Here is a 7478-nt window from a genome sequence, read left to right as displayed (position 1 = left end):
TCAATCATGGGTTGTAAAATTAAAAACAATAACCCAATTTTATGGCTGTTTGGTTCAGACTGTAAGAGCATTGAGGATAATAGTCACGGCTGAAACAAGCTTAGATATTGCTAAGGCCAATTTTATGCCTTGTCATGCTTTTCATTTTCTTTTGCTTCAAGCTAATGGTAAAACAATTGGAAGATTGCTTTGAATCAAACATTCCACAGCAGAAAATTTAAAGAAAAGAATATATTAGCTTAATAGCTCAATAAAGCAAAATTCAAATGTTCCTTTTAGCAAAAGTTTCACTTAATTTCAGCTCAAATTTTCCAGGATATTCTTCAAAAGGTAATGAATTGGCAAATTATTTGCCATGTCTAGTTGCATGTTTAAGTGAAGATAAATCTTTATGGTTTTCATATTGAGAAGTTATGGGTGACTATTCCCTTTTATTGGAAATTAAAAATCCCTCTATCATCCACAAGGAAAAATGGTGTAGGTGTATCTATGCATGACTCTGTGTGGAGGCTGGGGACGTGGAGGGATAGAGATGGGGTCAGGCAGGGAGAGGAAGGGGCATGGAGTAGAAGCTGAAGAGTGCTGAAGCTCAAATTACTGTTACAGCTGGAAGGAACTCAGGTGGGGAAGAGTCACATGTCTCTAAATCAAATTCAATCTCTCTTCAATTTGGCCGGAGATTCTAGCTCAATCATATCGAGACTCAAGGATCATCAAAAAGCTAAAATGGTGCCTAAAAAAACAGGCAAGAGCCGCATGGCTTCTACTGAGATCCTCACCGTTCCTGCCCCGCTGGTCTTGAATGCAGATGGCTCTGCTGTCCTAATGCCAAGTAGGCCAGGAAGGTGTTTGCTTGAGGTGGCAGTCCCTTTTCCTAAGACCCAGGCTTCTAGATCCACAAGGCAGCTATTTCTTTGGAAAGTTTTATTACCTTTCAAAGTACTGCCAGGGGGAGGCATGCACCCTCACCACCAAAGGGACCATCTACTCTATTTCCTCCCCAGGTCAATGTCCAGCTTCCTCCTGTTGCTTCACACCTTTCTCATCGAAAGCACTCGCCTCTCTCCCTCCCTCTCCATGACCCTTAGCTTCGTCTGCTTAAGGAATCCAGGCTTTCTGAGTACAAAAGTCAGAATGCTTTCAGGCAACTTGTGAAACAAAAATTTCCTGAGGCTGGCAGCACAGAGGGTGTAGCTGCCTCTTTGGAACGAAGGGAAGGTGAACAAAAAAAATGCAGGGATAAATAAAACCTAAATTACTATCTCAATATATTAACTGACCTCACTGGAGAGTAAAGACTGCTGGCGAGGAGATCTCGATGAGTAACAGCTCACTAGCCATATTCAGATTGGCTCCAGTCCAGGAGAAGTTCAGTTGGTAAAGAGCATGCATAAATTCTTAGTAAATACTATTTGACCACACCTCTTACTCAAAGCAAATTTCCTTTAGGGAGGACCAACCAGTGCCGTCTTTACTCTATATCAAGAGTCAGGGAGGATGAGGATTGGTGGCACTTCAAGGGATTCTCAAAGGGTTTGGAGTAAGTCCCGAGAGAAATTGTATACTCTAACCTTCCTGGAGAAGAGTGTCCTGGGATAAATGCTAAATCTGCATCAGAAGAGCACAGCTCTTAACTTGTCGCTGCTTTGTCCCTCCGTCTGTTGCTGGAAAATTCCTCTTGCCCAATATTGTCAAGTGAGCTGGCTAAATTTTGGAGAAAGCTGCTCATAAAACTGATAAGATCCCTCTCTTAAACAATCTAATTTGAACTTTATCCCAGAGCCCTTGAGAAACTGGATCTGCACTTTTATAGTCCAAGATTGAACATGGTCCTGCACAGTTGGGTAACATTCGACCTTGAAACGTTGTTTTCCCCTTGCAGGCTTTGACGTTATCTGTGCTTCAGTGAGCACTTTATCATGGTAATGCTTCAGGAATGTGCAGAATGGTTGAGGAGCTTGAATGCCATGGCAGTTTCAAGTTTGCTGGGCTCTTGTAACTAGCTCCCGGGCCAGTTGTTAGAAGACTGTTGCACCACGTATGCTGCAGGAGAACTGGTGTTCAGGACCAAGTCACTTTCAAGGGCCGCTCAAGGTGTTGGCTCACAAGGCTCTGGTTAGCTGATATTTTCCTCTTAGAGTATACTCTCTTACTGCTACTGAGACATGCCACAGAAGATGCTTATTTTCTCATTTTGGTTTCAGGGAAGCTATTGCAAGTTGTTTGCAAAGAAGTGCTTAAATTTGACTTTTAAAAATAGGTGGCCATATTTTATAGGTTAAGGGTATGGGCTTTGGTGACACAGTCTTGGGTTTGAATCCAGGCTTGTCACCTACTAGCTGTGTGGGTCTGGAGTCATTATCTTCACCTCTTTGAGCCTCGGTTTCCTATTATTCAGGTAGAATAATACTTACCTTCCAGATTGTTGCACATTATGTTAAAAGAGATAATGCCTGCTGTTCTCTTGGTATTATTGATCCTGTTTATTCTATCTGTCCAATGGAACTGCAAATTTATTGAAAGTGGAATTCATAGCTCATCTTGCTTTACATTTCCCACACCAAGAAGAATGCCAAGGACATAGCAGGTAGTCAATAAATACCTGTTAATTCTTGCTCTTTCTTTTGGAATTATCTCACTCTCTGCCCAGTTACACTGATTACTTCTTATTTGAAGACCTCCCTTTTCTTTATATTTGGAGGAAGCTCATAGAATGTAAAATAATGCTAGAGGTAATTTTTTTATTTTTAAGTCTCTACCTCTGGTAGGTTTTCTTAAAAATTGTCTTCTAAGTATCATAAGAACTTTGACAGTAATCATTAAAAAAACACGAAGATCTCAAGTGCACGAGACCTAGCGTTCTCTAACTGGTGCTCTTTGCATCTTCCTAGTTAGCAGGGGCACTTCATGTCTTAATAATTTGCCTGAGGGACAATGTGCATTTTTAGGCTAGCTCTGTCTTTCTAACTTCATAGTTATCAACAAAATCCCCACTGAAATGGAGCCATGAGTTTACAGTCAACGTTTGGCAGCAACATTCATGGTGTGGAGTGGGAGCAAGGAAGGGGATTGAAGAGAGGGTAACCTCCAGGGCAAATGATCTACAGCAGCTCTGTAGTTGCCACGAAGCTGGTGACCCTTTTTGTTATCACTCTAACCAGATAGGAAGGACTGTTTGAGATTCCACGTCCAACTGTAGGCTGTTCTAAGGGACAAAAGAAGCCTCCTTAGTTAAATAAATGGTTATGACTGGTGAATTTTTCAATTCCCCTAAGTTTCTTACCATATGAAGAGAAATGCCAGAGACCCTTCAGTCTTGATTAAGGGAAAACATGTGACATATTTTTCCTGTAAAATCTACATGTAGAACACTGCTAGTGACTTGGAAGAAAATCTAGCTTTTAAGGGGTTAACATTGAAAGGAAAAGAAAGGAGATGGATGTTAGGTTTTTTATTTTATTTTTGTATTTTTTACTTTTTAGGTAAACTTTTTTGTTTTAGAACAAATTTAGATTTACAGAAAACTTACAAAGACAGTGTAGAGAATTCCCATAATTTCTGCATCCAGTTTCCCCCATCATTAACATTTGACAATGACAAAACATCTAACAAGTGTGTAAGTTTGTCATAATTAATGAACCAATATTGATACATTATTATTAACTAAATTCCATACTTTTTTCAAATTTCCTTAGATTTTACCTAATTTCCTTTTTCTGTTCCAGGATCCCATCCAGGCTATTAAATTGATATTAGCATTTTTAAAGAGCCAACTCAGTGCCAGATGCATGTGTCATTATTTCATTTAATTTTCATATGTAGCATTTAGGTAGGCACTATTTTCTGATTTTAAAGATGAGACACTGATATCAGAGAGGGTAGCTGGCTCTCTTAGAGTAACCAAACAAGTAATGAAGCGATGATTCAAGCCCGAGCCATCTGGCTCCATCCCATTTTCCCCTTCTCATACCATGCTATCTTTCCCACTTGCAATACAATAATCACATTTATATTTGAAAAATGTACTGTACATATAGCGCATCCACATCCACACTGTGGATCCAAAATGCATCCACATTTTGGAAAATAGTTATAAAAGAACTCCCTTACCGGCACTAACAAAAGTAGAATTGTTTGTATGAATTTTCATCTGATTTCTCAAAACCAGAGAGACTTCTTTGAGCCACAGAAGTCTAAGTTAGAGCTGGAAAAGTATAATTGGCCTTTGAGTGATAGATGACTTATTGCTGGAATATGTTTAATAATGCCTTGTTTCCTTATTGAAGGTTCTTGTCACAGAAGATGCATTTCCACTTCGATTTTACTCAGAGGTGATATAAACGAATGTGAGCAAGGTTTTGGGTTGAGTCATATATTGTAGGAGCTTTTCTGTCTATTTTTTTTCTAAGTTAACAAGGTTACTCACCAACAATTCACATCAGAAACAAAACAAATGATCATTGGAAAGTGAATTTCTGGGACTGCTCACAATCTTTGGTTATTTACTTCATACTTCATTGCAATTCAGTTATATGAAATCCTCATTCTAAAGTTTCAGCTCCTTTTAGTTGCACAATATCAGTTCAACGTGGTTATAGGAAAATTGTGCCTTCAAAAATTTTGAATGTGCTGGAGAAAAAGATTGAAAAAAATCAGAGCAATAGCGTGATTGGTTAGCTGTTATTTTAAGCAGGTCCTTTTTCTCTCAGAGCTGTATTTCACCTGCTTGAAAATAATGATTAAAAGAATCTAAAAATAGTTCTATAGGAGCCAAAGGTTTCAATAACATATTAGAATTACTGGACGGCCATTTCTGTTAACAACAAGTTTACTGTTGACTCAAAACATAAAAGTGCGATTATTCCTAACAGATATTTTCTCCTTCACATAAAACAAAGAAGTATACAAAAAAGAGAAAAGAATACTGACTGCTCTTTGTAAGTACATTTTAATTTGTATCTACACTGTGTTCTTCTCACTTCATTAGGCTTAGAATTTGTGACTGAACAGCACTGCCTGGGCAGCCTGCTGCCTAGTTGGAGATGTCAGAAGCAATTACTTTCACAGATTTAAGATTTTATTATCACACATATCCTGTCTTTAGCTATGTGAGTGGACAGCCCAATCAAGGATGATATGTATTTCATCATCTCTTCCTTGTTGTGCGATTTTAATACCAGCTTCAGTAGCAGCCCACTTTGCACAAGCAGAATGCAGCAGCTGGATGAACACTTAAATGGAGCCATCTAAAGTTAGAATATTTACTTTTTCTGATTTCAAATTCTTTCTGCTGAGTAAATGAGGTCCATTAGACTTAGTGGTAAAGAATCTCCAAAAAGCCATAGCTCGCTTTCAGTTATGTTGAAAATTCTCCAAAAAAAGTGTTTAAGGGTAGGTTGTGGAATAAGAACTTCACTTAATACTAATAAAAATTTCCTACTTTTTTTTATTTTTGGAAGAAGAGTGATTTAACCAGGTTTCTTTACTTATGGGCTGTGGTCCCTGGAAGAAGGAAACTAATATGTTCCCTTGTGTGTGTGTGTGTGTGTGTGTGTGTGTGTGTGTGGCATCTCCTCTTTGACAAGTATCATTTCACTATTTCCTCTCTACCTCCACTCCCAGTATCTTCCTTTAGTTTTCCTTGCCTGAGTAATCCCAATAAGATTCTAATTATTTTGTCTAATTCCTTCTTTCACACAGTCACCACAATGCATTTGGAAAATGCGAATTGGGTCACAGTTTCCCCGAATTTAAAACCCTTCAGAGGTTTCTTATTGTCCTCAAGTGGAAGTACAAATTCCCTGACAAAGAAAGCTCTCCATGATGTCACTTCTGCAGCTGGTCTCTTGTCTGGGGGTCCACACACTCAGGTAGCACAGGCCACTTCACACTCAATTCTACTGAATCTGCTTCCTCTGTTTGGGGACTTCCTGGGCCTTACTCTCTTGAATAACCAATAAGAACACATCTTTTAGGACTCAATATGATGTCACATGTTCTCTGAAGGCTTCCTGACCCCCTGGGAAGACATAACCACACTCTTCTTTGTCTTGCGCACACGTCTTTTGTGTGCCCTGTAACACATTATGGAATAAATTGTTTACAAGTCTACAGATGCTCTACAGATTTAACTCTTCATATTTAACACGTGAATCGGGTGTTCTCTCTTTTTATGCAGGCTAATGTTTGAGAATCACTGAACGTCTCCGAGATCAGTAAATATCTGTGTTGCTCTCATTGTGGCTGATCACAAGTTTGGTTTAGGGCAGTGGTGCTCACCTTATTGTACTGCCCAGGTGTTGGATAACATTCAAATTCATGAAACCCAAAAGTAAATCAAATTCCTGATTCAAAAGTAATGAGGAGGATCCATAAATTTGCCATTTCTACAGACACTCCAGGTTACTTTTGATGCAGGTGTATGATGAGCAACCCAAGGAAACTGACCCCCCCCAGTATCTATTGTTGCATAACCAGCTGTCCCGAGTGGCATAAACAAACCACTTAGAGGAATAAGAAACAACTATTTGATTATGCCCATGGATTCTGAAGGTCAAAAATTTGTACAAGACACAGCAGGAATGACTTGGCTCTGCTCTGTGATGTCTGGGGTCTCAAGCAAGGAAGACACAGATGTCAGGGGATAACTTGAATGGCTGAGGGCTGGAATAGATAGCCTGCAGGATTTTTGCATTGTGGTTTTCTCACTGACCTTCCTGGCTCCTGGGCCAGGATGACTGGAAGGTAAGGTTGGGTTCAGCTGAGTCTATTAACGAGAGCACCTACCTGTGGCTTGGACTTCTCACAGCGTGGCAGCTGGGTCCTGAGAGGGAGCCTTCCAGGAGAGCAAGCATTCCAGCAAGCATTCCAAAAGAACTTGGCAGAAGCTGCACCGTCTTCTATGACACAGTTTCTCTTTCCTCATACTTGCATGGCTGAGGTAGTTGCAAGTCCATCCAGATTCAAGATGTGGTGGTATAGACCCCACCTCTCAGTGGGAGAAGTATCAAAAAAATTGGGGGCCATGTTGTAAAACTGCCACACTGGTTTGAACTTTGATTTATATACATATTCTCTACTGGAGCTATAAGCTATTTGAGGATAAAAGTTGTGTCTTATTTAGTTTTGAGCTTTCAGGACCTCAGACAAGTCCTGCTACTTAACAGAAACCCAGTAAGTACTTGTTGCTTTTAACTTATCTAAATGTCAAGAGCTATAATCCTTCAATTATTGGATATTACAGGGTATTGATCTAGAGACACTTTTTCAGCAAGACGTTCTTTGTACAAGACAAGGGATGTGCCTCACGAAAGTTGACTGACTGATTTTTCATTGTTACTTGAATCCTAGTTTCACTATTTCATGACTATGTCACCTTGAGCAAATTACCTAAACTCTCCATACTTCTGTTTACTGTTACTCATCTCTGATGTGGAGAAAACAGCCAGAGGTTTGGTGTAAGGATCAAATGAAATAAA

The 7478-nt window shown here is 39.5% G+C and overlaps 1 long non-coding RNA gene across 1 annotated transcript in view; it reads left to right on the top strand.

Annotated features, from left to right (window-relative positions):
• The first annotated feature begins 6749 nt into the window (after positions 1 to 6749).
• Positions 6750 to 7478, top strand: part of LOC138921664 (uncharacterized) — a 44498-nt gene continuing 43769 nt past the window's right edge. The window contains exon 1 of the long non-coding RNA XR_011434423.1: positions 6750 to 7173. This is a non-coding gene — a long non-coding RNA (uncharacterized lncRNA). The remainder of the gene's footprint in view (positions 7174 to 7478) is intronic.

This window comes from Equus caballus, chromosome 31 (genome assembly GCF_041296265.1).
Source record: "Equus caballus isolate H_3958 breed thoroughbred chromosome 31, TB-T2T, whole genome shotgun sequence".
Taxonomy (NCBI): Eukaryota; Metazoa; Chordata; class Mammalia; order Perissodactyla; family Equidae; genus Equus; species Equus caballus.
Note: the sequence above shows the minus strand (reverse complement) of the source record. Positions and strands in the feature narration are given on the sequence as shown.